General features: G+C 38.3%; 1 long non-coding RNA gene across 1 annotated transcript; it reads left to right on the top strand.

Annotated features, from left to right (window-relative positions):
* Positions 1-11850: 11850 nt before the first annotated feature.
* LOC133870365 (uncharacterized) lies at positions 11851-14096 on the top strand. Its single transcript, XR_009900703.1, has 3 exons — positions 11851-11901; positions 13048-13097; positions 13935-14096. It is a non-coding gene; the product is annotated as an uncharacterized LOC133870365 (long non-coding RNA).
* Positions 14097-15084: the final 988 nt, after the last annotated feature.

The raw sequence follows: 15084 nt of genomic DNA, 5'->3' as shown, positions 1-15084 counted from the left end.
ACACATGGAAATCATCAAGTGTCTACAAAAGGAAAATGGCTTATATAGGGCAAGAGAGAAAAATTTTATGTATGCTTTGTTGTTGTCATGGTTTACAATGGTGTTAGTTGCTTGTGTTGCACTTCTAAGGTGACTTGATAGTTTGACATATGTATGTGAATTATGTAAGTTTTGAAAAGTCTAAGTTTGAATTGTCCTATATCAAACTAACATTTTGAAACGAAACAATTCATCCATTTGTAAGCAAAAAATGAACAAGACACAATCAGTCATATGCAACAATTGGGAACACAATGCAATATGTGTGGCCACTTAATTGTGTTTTGCAACATGTTGTAACAAAGTAGCATTTTCAAACAAAACTTGACACGAACTAGCATTTTGAAACAAAACTTCATATTGCCACATATAGTACCTGAGTTTTTTAAATGTAACATTTATGGTACCTGAGTTTTTTAAAAGTACCAAAAATGGTACCTGAGGTTTTTTACTCGGCATAAATGGTACCTACTTACGCAATTATTTGCTTACAAAACATGTTGCATGTTTTAAAACATGTTGCATGTTTTGCAACATGTTTTGTAACAAATTTTGTAACAAAGTAGCATTTTGAAACAAAACTTGTCACGAACTAGCATTTTGGAACAATACTTCATATTGTCATAAATGGTACCTGGGTTTTTCAAATATATCATAAATGGTACCTCGGTTTTTTACTTTTACCAATAATGGTACCTTGTTACACAAAATTATTTGCCTACGTTTGGTATTGCATGTTTTGCAACATGCAATGTAACAAAGTAGCATTTTGAAACAATACTTCATAGTGTCATAAATGGTACCTGGGGTTTTCAAATGTATCATAAATGGTACCTCAGTTTTTTACTTTTACCCTAAATGGTACCTAATTACACAAAATAACCTATTCAGAAACCAACCTGATGAAACAATTGAAGCTGTAAACAAAAAAAAAAATGAAATTGACCAAAAACAATAATAACATGGATGACATGTTTCACAACTTCACATTCATTCACATTCAATGTCTAGATCTCAAAATGTTCATACGCCACTTTGAATGACCAAAACCAATAATAACCTGACCAACTAGTTCATAACTTCACATTTATTCACATTCAATGTCTAGATTCACAAAATTTACATTCACTACTTTGAATGACCAAAACTAATAATAATCTGTTACAATTAAATCTTTTCAAAAAATGACCAACTTGTTGCACACACTCAACCTGTTTATCATAAACCTGTTCAGAAAATGACCAACATGTGCACTACTCTACATATCCACATCTTTCACAAAGGAAAAAGTCATTCACAATCAATGGCTAGATCTCAAAATTTACATACACCACTAATGGACCAAATGTCAAAGACACAATCAGTTTTGTAATCCTGCTGCGATCCTCCTTGCAGCTGATGCACTGGGTTTCAATTTTGTTCCCAAAGCTGAAAGTAATAAGTAACAAATTAATATTTTGTCCCTAATGGAAAATCCGCACAAACTTTATGAGAAGCTCACCTGTCTCAACCTCCGGTATAGGTTAGAGACCCGCCTTTCTCTATTCTTGATGGGCTGAAATGTAGTATGAGGGTTGCCTGATGGTTGACTTGTAGATGGTTGACCAACAGTGTTTCTAGGGGCACTGTTTCCAGGGGTAGATATTGTTTCCGAGGTTCCTCCCTGGGACATAGAAAACACATAACATTCAATTATAAATCAATTTATGGTTATTTTGTATAGTTAAAAAAAAATTATATTATAACTCACAGTTGTTGGCTTCGGCTTCAGTTTCCTAACCCTCTTAGGATACTTCTTCCTATTTGGATTTTCAGGTTAGCTGCAGCTTCTAGTATTATGGCCTTTTTGACCACAATTTCCACAACATACATCATAGCCCTTTCGAGTGACCTTAACACTTTCATCTGGCTCTGTCTCATCAATGCCTTTTCTCCTGAGCTTTTTTGGCCTACCGCGTTGTGGCTTTGGAATCTGTGGCTGTATAGGGTCTACATCATGGTTAATGGGCTAGTCACTGGGTCCAAGCATTAGATGAATACTAGGGGATATGACAATCTATATGTGTCCATTAAGTACCATTTGCTGATGTACTCTTCAGGGTATCGCCTGTTTCTGTATATTGCACAAATTGCATGAGGACAGGGAATACCGTTTAGCTGCCATCGGCCACATCCACGAGTTTTTGCTTCAAGGTCAACGATCCTCCTGAGCTCATGGCTGTGTTCAACCTCAAACTGGAGGTTATTACTCCAGTGACATATGTAATCATCAGCCTCCTTCTTATTTCGCTCCAGCTTTTTCATGATCTTAGGGCACATTATATTAGTTGCATTTACTGCTCCAGCCCTTTTCTTATCAAACCGATTCATTAGCTACCTCTGTATTGTCTCCAAACAAGATAGAATCGGTTGGTCCCTCGCTTCCATCACCCATGCATTGAAGCTCTCCGCAATGTTGTTCAACAATATGTCACTACAGCTACTCGGTCTGAAAGCATGGCGTGACCACATCTTAGGGTCAACCTTCTCAACGTAGTGGTATGCACCCTGGTGCATTCCTTTGATTACCTCAAGGTAATACTTGAATTGTATCCCATTGGGTGCCCTGGCTGTACCTCAAAGAGCATCCTTGTACTCCGTCCCCTTAAAGCCTTTCCTCTTCAGGTTGGCATGCAAGTGCTTGACACAGTATCTATGCTCCAAGCCAGGCATCAGTTCCTCTAAAGCCTGAATCAACCCCTGTTTGATAATATTCAGTAGAGACATGTTAAAATATTTTTTAGTACATTTTGTAGAGCACAAGACAATTACATAAATATTATCTTTTGACGGTCAGACATGAATGACCACATATGCTCACGAGGGTACCCAATATCTTCCAACAGTGCCCACAAGAACTAGGTCCATGTTTCCTTGGTTTCAGACTCGCATACAACATATGCTATCGAAAATATGTCATCATTTGCATCCCTTGCAACTGCTTCATGCAACTGACCTCCCCACTTCCCCTTCAAGAAACAAGCATCTACACAGATCATCGGCCTACAGCCAGCCAAGAAGCCTTGCTTGCAAGCAGCCAACGAGACATACATCCGCTGGAAGAACACTCCATCCTGCTGAATGTACACTGAGGAACCTTGATTCCAATGCAGTAATGCATTGGCGTACTCCCTGGTGTGCTTGTATTGCTCACCATCTATAACATCCAAGATCTCTAGTGCCTTTCTTTTTGCACGGTGGCAGCTCAACAGTTTCATCCCAACATGGTAATCCCTCCTGATCATCTCCCTCAAAGCTTTCGGTTTCAAGTCTCTATTGTTCCGAAAACTGTCTAAGTATCTATTAGTAGCCCAAGGTATTGATGCCCACTTGTAAGGCTTTCTTGAACTCAGTAGGGTTGCTGAACTTCAACCCAACTGATAATTGTACTTTTTCTTTAAGGTCCCGCTTCGACATCCACTCGGGATACCTCCTCGCTCTTCTCGGATGATGTTCACCTTCATCATCCTCTTCACTGCTCATACTGTCAAATGTCTCACTATTTGGGGATATGTCATCTGGGTCATTTATTGCATCACATCCCTTCTTTGATGTAGATGTTTTATCCCATGACTGATACCATTTGCTAGTTTCTTCACTTGCCTGGCGTAAAACATTTTCTTCACTTTTAGTGAAGATATCTTCTTCTTCATCATCAGTGATTTCAAAGTCAATCAACTCAAGGTCCTCATCATCATCCTCATCTTGAGGTTGCTGTTGTGATGGTTATTGTGATGACTGCCGAACTGATTGCCTCCGAGGTTCCCGGGTAGACTTCCGGACAGACTTCAAGGGAGGCTGCTGTGCTGGATGCACAGCAGGCTGCTCCGCTGGCTGTACAGTAGGCTGCTCTGTTGGCTGTGAACTGTGTTTTGGCACATCATCCTCAGAATATTAAATCTCCACCTCTGAAGGAGTCTGAGAGAGAAGCAACATTGGGGACACCACTTCAATCGGGACAGGTTCAACTGGTTCCTCCTCTTCATTGTCCACAAACACATGCAACCTCTTCCTGTGACCATTATGATCCCAGTTATCATATTTTCATAATCTTTGTTTGAATTCAGACAGTGTATATCTTCGTTGCTTTGATCGTCGTACTTGTATTACATTACCGGTATGTCATTTTATTGGTACCCCAAGTACCCTTCTAGTACATTTGTAATGTCCCAACTGGCAAACTTGTCTGCATCCAGTTGTTGAATTTCCATAAAATCCCCTCCTATATACTCCATCCTATGTCCGGACAGGGACCCGTGATGGTAAATGATTAGATCAAACATTGTATCCATTTCTGCACAAAGTACAAAAATTATGTTATAGAGAATTGAAGCAGCACTAAGTTAACAAGCAATTAGCACACTTTTATACAGTAAATACAATCTAGGACAAGGAGATAAATACATAAACAGTTCATTCGGCAGTAATTTAACAATGTCCTAACAAGTTTCAATGTTTTGTAAAATTGTAGTCTCCTTATTATCAAAAAGTTGGAAGTTAATGAGCATATTCCAATTGCAATACCAGGCAACAAATTAGCACACCATATTACACAAACCATCTGGTATCCATTATTTAACAAGTTCTACCTAGTATTGAATGTGTGGATGAGCATCCACTTAATTAATAGAATTTGTATTCTTGGGCACTTAACTCTAACAAATTGGACCTATTAACCAAAATATCAGTCATTCCTCACTAGTCACTTCTCATTATTTACTTCCCTTTCAAAAATATTGATAAAATTAAACAACTAAACTAAGAGTAATAAAGCATAAACTTGCAATCATTTTCACTCACAAAAACAACAGAGTTCCTCCTCTGTTCCAAAAGAAAAAAAGCCAGATTGGGATGAGATTTGTCCTAAATAGCCTTTGTTAACCAATAATAACATGTGATATATATACTCTCTTTATTTTAATCTTAAGTGTAAAGTAATGGCAAGATTGGGATGCTAATCGAACACAGTGCATTGGGGACCACATGACATACGAATTCAAGACCTTTTATTACCTCTTATTCTAATCTAACACAGTGCATTGGGGACCACATGACATACGAATTCAAGACCTTTTATTACCTCTTATTCTAATCTAACACAGTGTACTGGGGACCACAAAACACATACGAATTCAAGACCTTTTAAGAAACATAATGTTAAACCTACCAAACTCACATTGTCAGAACTAGGATCAATGAGTGGGGACCTTTTAGAGTCTGAGGGTTACTACATTCAACTTTTTGGAAGTTGGAAGACATAAAAATTTGAAGCCTAGAACCCAATTCTTTACACATCGTTCCCAATAACATCCAGACAAGAACATGATAGAAAATGCCAAAAGCTTCAACCAACAAAAACACACAAAACACAGTGCATTGGGGACCCTACATAAAGCTCGGTACTTTATGCTTTGTCCACAAAACCAAACTCATATATATATATAAAGTTACCTAACAACCAACCCCAACAGAAAAGATGTATATAAAGCTTCTTGGGTTTCCGCATATCACAAAGAAAGTTCACACAAAGCATCAAGAAATATCACATTTAGGTCTCAGAAATACCTTTTGTCTTTTGCTGGTACTCTATTGCGAGTGGGTTCCGAGAAGGTTGGCCGACTGGGTTCCGGGAAAATCAAACTGCTGCCTCCGACAACAAATCTGGCCTAAATGCTGGAACTAGCTTTGCGGGAGATCGAACGGGGCGAGAAGGAACGAAAGAGATTTGGGGGAGAAAGACGAACTTTGAGGATTTAGGGCTACAAATTATCGGAAGTTAAGAAAAATGGTACTTTCTGCATCGAAAAGAAATATTTTTACTCTATGTTTTTTTGAAAAGTCCCAATTTTTTTTGAAAATTCCCTCTTAAGTGATGTGGCAGTGGAGAGGCTGACGTGGATGTCTATCTCTGGCTGAGGTGTGCAAGGAGACAGGTGTTGCGCATTGTTAGTTTTTGTGTTGGCTGCATTCTGTTGGACAAAATCACTTCTATGTAATGTTGCTGCTTTCACAGGGATGCTGCTTTATCCAGAGTCTAATCTTCAGCTATGTTCTTCGAGAAGATTCTGTGAAGTTTTCAAGGATTTATTTCGGTTCCCTGTCAGCCGTCCGGACGACGTGGTATTCCGTCCGGACGCTCATCAGTCAGCAACATCCATCCGGACGACGAGATCTTTCCGTCCGGACGCCCATCAATGTCTAGAAGCTTCAAACAGTTCAAGATTGCATCCGTCCGGACATAATGGCAAATCGTCCGGACAACGTGGTTATACCGTCCGGACGCCATTCAGGGTTTGACAAGCATTAGGGTTTCTGCCTCAAGACACAGTTATGGGAAGACGGCTGCTACCATCCGGACGATGTGTGATCCCGTCCGGATGATGTCCTCTATAAGGCAAGAACGTGCATACCACGTTCAACAGTCCGGACGTCAGCCTTCATGGTCCGGACAATCAAGCTTCATATATGGAAATTGCGTGCACCAGTTCAACCATCCGGACGTTAGCCTTCAAGGTCCGGACGCTCCAAGCCTTATTATGGTAATTTCGTCCAACCGAAGTGTAACCGTCCGGACTCTAGGGCAACACCGTCCAGACGCGGCCTTGTTATGGAAGCTTTCAACACTATCTTGGAGAGGCGGTTGCAGTTGACCATCCGGACGCTCGGTCAAGCCGTCCGGACACCCTCGGGTATTTTGGTCATAACGTTTTACTCAAATATCGGATTGGGACGAAATTGGCTTCATTGGAAAGCTTAGAAAAAATGATGTAATTTCAATGTCAGGATGGACCATAGAAGCGTCCGGACAGGCTCCGTCTGGATGGAAAGATTTGCCCATCCGAACAGCCCTGCAGAAAATTCCAGAATTACTTTCCGAACAAGAAAAACTTGACCCGTCCGGACGGCCCTGGCTCCCATCCGGACGCTCGTGTTTTAGACTCCGTTTTTGAGTCAATTTTGGATTTCCAAAGCCAATAAATAAGAGGCTTGAAGCATGCTTTCAATATAGAATTTGGTGGTGAATTCTCTACAGCTTAGAGACGTGATATTTCCTCTAAAGCCTTGCCAAGTGTGTGATTTGATCAGCTGTGAAGTCTATCTTAGGGGTTGGCCCTAAGGTAAAGGAGTTGCATTGAAGACCCCTTCAGGTAGGAGAACTTGGTTGGGAAGCGTTTGTGTTGGGATATACGTCAGAGATCAAGGTACGACCACTGCATCGGTACATGTGAGTGTTACTGTCTTGTATCTAGCTATGTCTTCTGAATAGTGGATATCCTGGGTTTGGCTGCCCCGGAGTGGTTTTTCTCTTAATTGAGTTTCCACTTTGTCAATAAAATATTTGTCTCCTTTAAATTCCGCATTTAATATTTTGTTGCACAATGATCACACACACTGTTAAATTTAGAAGTCCATTTATTTTTCAATTGGTATCAGAGCAGGCACACTCCATTGTAAGGATTTATTTTCTGAGTGTGATCCTCATCTCTTTGTGACTTCTATTTTTTTTATTACACCTTTTATCATGGATTTCTCTCAGTTATTTGAAGAAAATCATGATATTGAGCTCTCTAAAGTTTTTGCAAAATTTGATAAACTTATTTCTCCAAAAGATCTCAAAAAGGTGAAGCAAGAAAAATAGTCATTGATTGTTCAGTTATCTGAATTATATGTTTTAATTGACTCTTTGAGATCTGATAATACCATGCTATTTAACATCATTGATACACTTGAGAATAAATTAAAAGAATCTGAGGATCTCTTGAAAAATTTCTCAAGTGATAATTTTAAAAGCATGATTTGTATTCATTCAGATATTTCAAACAAGCCTACTTCAATTGTTGATGATATGAGTACTTCCACTTCACATGCTTTTGATTCTGGAATAGATTCTATTGATACTAAGCCTGTGATAGTAGATACAGCATGTTTAGAAAATTCTTGCTTAACTAATCATGTGATACCAAAATCCAAAGACACAGGTACACAAGCTCATGGTAAGTTTGTCCCTACTTGTCATAATTGTGGGAAGATTGGTCATATTAGGCCAAATTGTTATTTGTTGAGATCACACATGCCTTGGATTAAGCAGGATGCTTTGAGGAAAAGTGAAGCTGAAGATTCTTCCTCATCTAAATATGTCCCTCCTCATAGGAGACATATAGAAGGTAAGGACAATGTTATTTGTAAGAATGCTAATCATAATTTTGCAGAGAATACAAAGAAGCATTCAAACAAAAGAAGCTTGCGTACCTGTCATCACTGCGGAATCACCGGTCACATCCGATCCAAATACCCACAACTCCAGAAGTTGAAGGTTCAAAGGAAGCTGCCAACTAGAGCTACATCAGGAACTCTACCTCCTATGGCGCTTCAGGCTCCATGGCATCAGCAGCAGTTTGTTCTTGCCTATCAGAGTTGCAAATCAAAGAAGAAAAAATCAAGGCGCTACAAGAGAAAGCCGCAGAAGCCCATTAGCTACCATGACTATGAAGGGTTTCTGAGCCTGATGCAAGGTATGCTAAGGAGAATGGACAACATGGGCAAAACCTACAAGCTACCGCCACGGGTTAAGCAGGTATGGGTCAGGAAGGATGAGACCATTCACCCCTTGAGGGGGAGTTGACTCACCTAGTAGGTGATGTTTCCCATGCCTAGGATTTTGGTTCCTAAATCCTAGTGCATGTCAGGTATGTTTGCATTGCATTGTTTATCTTGTCATATCTTATTCATGCCTTGCATTCTGTTTGAGAAACCGTTTATTTTGTCCCCATATTTTCTCTTGTTGTCTTGAGAAACATCTGCAGATATTTTTGGGGATGACAGTTAAAGCACGTCAGGCGGCTGCTTTTCTGTCTTGGTATTTCTAAACCTCTCTCTATGAGGACAGGTTTGGTTTTACCTTACATGCTGGGATTAGATGTCATTTCCTTTTCTGAGCATGTGTTTGTTGTTTTTCTGTTTATCGGTTTTCAACAAAAAAAAAAATTGGGGAGAAGATGCGGAACTTTATTTCTTTCTTTTGATAGCTTTTCAGATATTGCATGTGTTTTTGCCTGATATCTCAGTTCATTGTGCATTGATTAAATATGATTATATATGATTGAGAGTTTATGCATAATATCTGCTAAGTTTCCTGTTGCATCTCAATGATAGATAGTTACTTTCCTCATGCGATGAAAATGTGCACTATCTAAGACTCCCCTAAGGTACATCTTTTCCTTCTCTGACTTTTTGCTTCTAGAAATTCTAGATAAGAGAAGAATTCGTTGATTAAGATGGTCAAATTGACCACATGCTAGTTGAACCTAGAGCCTAAAAATTTTGGCACTCTCTAGGTTGCAGCACCATAAGAATCAAGCAGTAAATCATATGCATTATGCGCTTTTAAATTGTATATTCACTGCTTATGTGCTGAATTTGCTATATGCCTTGCCCTCTACGTGCAAGTAAAAATTTTACTTTGTCCTTCATGGTACAAGTAAAACAATTAGGTGCTGCATCTTTGGGGGAGTGTATCAAATAAGGGTGAGTAGGCCCTAGTAAGATAAGGTTTGACTTTTGGCTGATCTTTCATTGATTTTCTCTCTTGTTTGGAAAATCTAGTTGCTTTTTGTCATATCAGTTGAATTCATACCTTTTAGGAAAAGTCTTCACACACACACACGCATTGCATGTGTTGAGTAATCTATTTAAAATTTCTATCTGCAGGGAAATTTGTGCTTATTGAATACTTAACTCTCATTTATATCTTTGCATATTTTTGCAATGCTATTTGACTGTTTTATCAGTTGATTATACATGCGTGTTCTGAAGCTAACTTTTGAGAAAAATATTTTTCTGCAAATTTTTCTCCAGTTTCAGATTTTTAGTGTGAAGCGTCTGGATGGACCTACTCTTACATCTGGACGAGCGCAGTCTTGCCATATGCTGATCTAGCAGTTGTCATCCAGATGGTTAAGTGACACATCTAGATAGGATCTCTACAGGTTTAAGACTTGCGTCTCTTTTTCTGCCATACACACATCTTTTCATTTTTATTGATTTATCATGGCATGTTGTGTGTTTTTCTTGTGGATTTCTCCCGATATTTTGGCATTCTTTGCACATTTCTTCTCATCCCATGATCTTCATTGTGTTTTCCATTATTCTTTTAAGTTTTTGTGCTTTTAGAATATTGAAATATTTGTTGGGATATTTTCTTGAGATAGTGTGCATGAAAATCCTTCTCTGTCTGTGTGTTGGGCTGATCATATATATTTATGCCTTATGAGTAGCTGCATTGCTTATATTTCTCTTTGGCATCCATTTGACAGCCGTGTTAAATACCACATTATGTTTGGAACTAACAGGATCTAATGGTATTTTTGGAGATATTTCTGATTGGTTTTTTAGGAATACGACATCCAGCGGCTCCCAGCACAGTGATTGACAGGTGCATCCTTTGGAAAACTGACTATTGTTGAAGTCGGATGTTCAATTTCCAAAGGTCTTGGGATTTGATACTTGGAGTATTTCTGTTCCTCCCTTTTGGGCCATTTGCAGACGTTACTCTACTTTCCTATTGTTTTGGATTTTAGAACATTTTTGTCTGTGGATATTATTACTCCGTTTACCCTTGTCTTTCTGAGACATTAAGGGGGAGTAATTGTTGAGTGGTTTTTCTCTTAATTGAGTTTCCACTTCGTCAACAAAATATTTGTCTCCTTTAAATTCCGCATTTAATATTTTGTTGCACACTGTTCACACACACTGTTAAATTTAGAAATCCATATTATTTTTCAATTGGTATCAGTCAGCAAGCCATTCTGGGACAAAAATCACTTGACCGGTTAAAAATACAATACCGGTCCAAATCAAAAATTACTCCCCCTTTTTGTCACAAAGGGACAAAGGGTAAAACAGAGTAATGAGAAAAATCACACGACGTGGTATTCTGTCCGAACTCTCATCAGTCAGCAACATCCGTCCGGACGACAAGATCTTTCTGTCCCGACGCCCATCAGTGTCTAGAAGCTTTGACCAATTCAAGGTTGCATCCATCCGGACGTAATGGAAAATTGTTTGGACGCTCTTCAGAGTTCGAGAAGATCCCAGTGTTCCAGCGCATCCGTCTGGACGACGTGGTTATACCGTCCGGACGCCATTCAGGGTTTGACAAGCATTAGGGTTTCTGCCTCAAGACACAGTTATGGGAAGACGGCTACTACCATTCGGACGATGTGTGATCCCGTCCGGATGATGTCCTCTATAAGGCAAGAACGTGCATACCACGTTCAACCGTCCGGACGTCAGCCTTCATGGTCCGGACGATCAAGCTTCATATATGGAAATTGCATGCACCAGTTCAACCATCCGGACGTTAGCCTTCAAGGTCCGGACGCTCCAAGCCTTATTATGGTAATTTCATGCAGCCGAAGTGTAATAACCCTGACCCCTTTTCAAGGGTAGAATAGTCTTTACCACCTATGAGAATGGATGACTAGACGGGAATAATAAACACATGATTTTACATATGAATTTTTATTTCTTGATATTAATTCATATTTCTTGATATTAAATAGCCACTCCTATATTTTATTAAAACACCTACTTTTAAATTTAATAAATTTATATCAATTTAAGTTCCACTTTTATATTTTATATTTATAAAAAAATATGAGGACCAGATTTTATATTTTTATGCAATTTTATTCTTATTAAAATACATGTTTTATTATATAAAACCCTAGCAGTCAAATAATAAAACTCTAACCCTTATATATACCCATTAGCCGTCACTCTCCCCTTCCACCCCAGAAATCCTCCCAGCCACCTCCTTCCAAGGTATGGATGATCTGTTTTGTCTCTTCCGTCTCTCTTCTTCTTTAGTTCTTCCTTTATCTGTAGAATCATAGCATGTACTGACATGCTAAGCGATTTATTTTATTTTGTGCTATTACCTTTCATCCAATTGCTTTTTATATATTTTTTTTTTATGTGTTTTATTCTATTTCATGTCAAAAGAACAATAAAGTAGAACTTTTAATCTTTCTTCTTGAATATGAAAACGTACAGCTCTTCCCTTTCTCATTATTTGTTTTATCTCCTCTCTTCTCTTTCTTTGCTAGGAGACATGGTGGGACCATACCACCTTTGTCCTTGTCTCTTACTTTTTTTTTCACAAGAAATATTACTTTATACACCTAACATCTTAATCTTTATTATATATATATATATTTTCCTACTTCAATTCACTGAGAAGACAGCCCCTGGGTAAAACGTTCATGACCTATCAAGTTTCTTTGTTCTTTTGTTGTGAAGTCGGGTACTCAAACACAAAACGCTATTCCAGAAATATATATATATATATATATATATATATATATATATATATATATATATATATATATATATATATATATATATATATTATTGATTTGGTTGCTTTCCTTTCTATCCTCTTATTGTCGGTATAGGTCCTAAATTACTCCAATTATTTTTTTCCCTCTATTCCTCTACCCTAATGACCTTATAATAAACCCCCTTGGCACAACTGTATTTGATTTTAGTTATTCTAATCCTGCCCCACAGAAAAATAAATACGTTTTTTTGTTTTTATTCGAGTGTTTTTCTTTTTTTTTTTAAAAAAAAAAAGTCCTTGTTAATTGCTTTAAAAGTAATGGGGCCTTTTTAATAAATTATTTTGAATAGATGTAAGGCTTGGTGATACATGAATTTATCAAATTTTATGACTATAATAGAGAATATTTCTTATGACAATTGCCTTTTATTGAACTGCATTTTTTTTTTTATATATAAGTAAAAGAAAATGAATTAGTACTCATTTAATGATTTAAATATGGTTCGAGTAATGTTGTTAAATGTACCTAAGGAATCCATTCTCAGTAGGTTAGCAAGACAAATCCTAGTGGTGTTAGTGTGTAGTTTAGTGGCTAGCACGAGGTATTGATTTATTTAAACCTGTACCAGGTGACTAGTTAGCAGTTGAGTTAGTCCAGCGACTTATTGCAATCAGAGAGGTAAGGGATCCTCTACCCCTTCTCAAATTGTTTTATGTCTTAAATCTTGATCCTTTTAATAGCATATTTGCAATTAATTGTTCTCGTTCTGTATTTCAAATTTTATTGATAAATGAAGGACTATTTTAAAAATAGTTTTGAGATGAAAGTTGTCGTTATAAATGTTATTCTTGAAATCACAGTTTTAAGAGAAACTTTGGTTATAAAGGATTTTTTTTTAATTATTAGTAAATTGTTTAGTTGGTTCCTGAGACGGGAAGTTACAGCTTTTTGAAATTAATGAGAAAGGAGATTAAAAACCCTTCCCCCACGTTGCCTCAAGAGTTATCAAAGGAATAAGAATAATTGGTGAGAATGAGATTTTTATAAATGAGGCACGTGTGTGGAAGAGACTATTATTTTGGCCCCAGATATTCACAGAGATTTGCAGAGATTAAGCTCGGTACCATTGCTTGGATGGAAGCGCAACCGCTCAAGGACTTAGAGAAAGCGGATCCATCCCTATGTCATGCTAAGTGCACTTCAATTAATTAGCTGACGGGGCAGGGCCTGTGGCCACAGTTTACCTGCCTAAGGTCGCAGTAGACCGTACAACCCTAGTACACAGGGCGTAATAGTGTACATGGGCCCTACATATGAGGAATTTATTTATCAACCAGTAATTTTAGGTATTAAGTAAAATGCCGAATTTTTTTATTATTTGTATTCTAGAAATTTAGATTTCAAGTGTATTTTAATAATTGTTTTAAAGAAAATGAAGTTAACTCAACCGTTTTATGGTTGAGGGTTACCTTACTGAGCATTTTTCACTCACCCCTTATTTTGTTTTGTTTTCAGGTTATGAGCAGAGAGACCTAGGCGGCCGGGATGGGATCTAGGCTAGCATTAGGACATTGCATCTCAGTTACCTTAATAAGTGCACTTGCACAATAAATTTAGTTTTTCTTTAGATTTTCAATTATTGAATCAAACATAATTGTTCATTTTGAAATAACTGTTTCCGCATTTATTAAAGCTTTGAGTTTTAAAATCTTTATTATTTTTATTATTAAATTCAGCATATTAGCTAGGTTGTTGGCAGACCTTACGAATCTTTGCAGTTTGGTGTATGAAAATGGACGAACCTAACCCTTAGCGGTTTGGGGGCGTTACACGAAGTGTAACCGTCCGGACTCTAGGGCAGCACCGTCCGGACGCGGCCGTGTTATGGAAGCTTTCAACGCTATCTTGGAGAGGCGGTTGCAGTTGACCATCCGGACGTTCGGTCAAGCCGTCCGGACACCCTCGGGTATTTTGGTCATAACTTTTTACTCCAATATCGGATTGGGACGAAATTGGCTTCATTGGAAAGCTTAAAAAAAATGCTGTAATTTGAGTGTCTGGATGGACCCTAGAAGTGTCCGGACGGCCTCCGTTCGGACGGAAAGATTTACCCATCCGGACGGCCCTGCAGAAAATTCTAGAATTACTTTCTGGACAAGAAAAACTTGACCCGTCCAGACGGCCCTGGCTCCCCGTCCAGACGCGCGTGTTTTAGACTCAGTTTTTGAGTCGATTTTGGATTTCCAAAGCCTATAAATAAGAGACTTGAGGCATGCTTTCAATATATAATTCGGTGGTGAATTCTCTACAGCTTAAAGACGTGATATTTCCTCTAAAGCCTTGCCAAGTGTGTGATTTGATCAGCTGTGAAGTCTATCTTAGAGGTTGGCCCTAAGGTAAAGGAGTTCCATTGAAGACCCCTTCAGGTAGGAGAACCTGGTTGGGAAGCGTTCGTGTTGGGTTACACGTCAGAGATCAAGGTACGATCACTGCATCGGTATATGTGAGTGTTACTGCCTTGTATCTAGCTATGTCTTCTGAATAGTGGATATCCTGGGTTTGGCTGCCCCGGTGTGGTTTTTCTCTTAATTGAGTTTCCACTTCGTCAACAAAATATTTGTCTCCTTTAAATTCCGCATTTAATATTTTGTTGCACACTGATCAC

This window comes from Alnus glutinosa, chromosome 6 (assembly GCF_958979055.1).
Source record: "Alnus glutinosa chromosome 6, dhAlnGlut1.1, whole genome shotgun sequence".
Classification (NCBI taxonomy): domain Eukaryota; kingdom Viridiplantae; phylum Streptophyta; class Magnoliopsida; order Fagales; family Betulaceae; genus Alnus; species Alnus glutinosa.
This window is presented reverse-complemented; position numbering and strand designations above follow the sequence as displayed.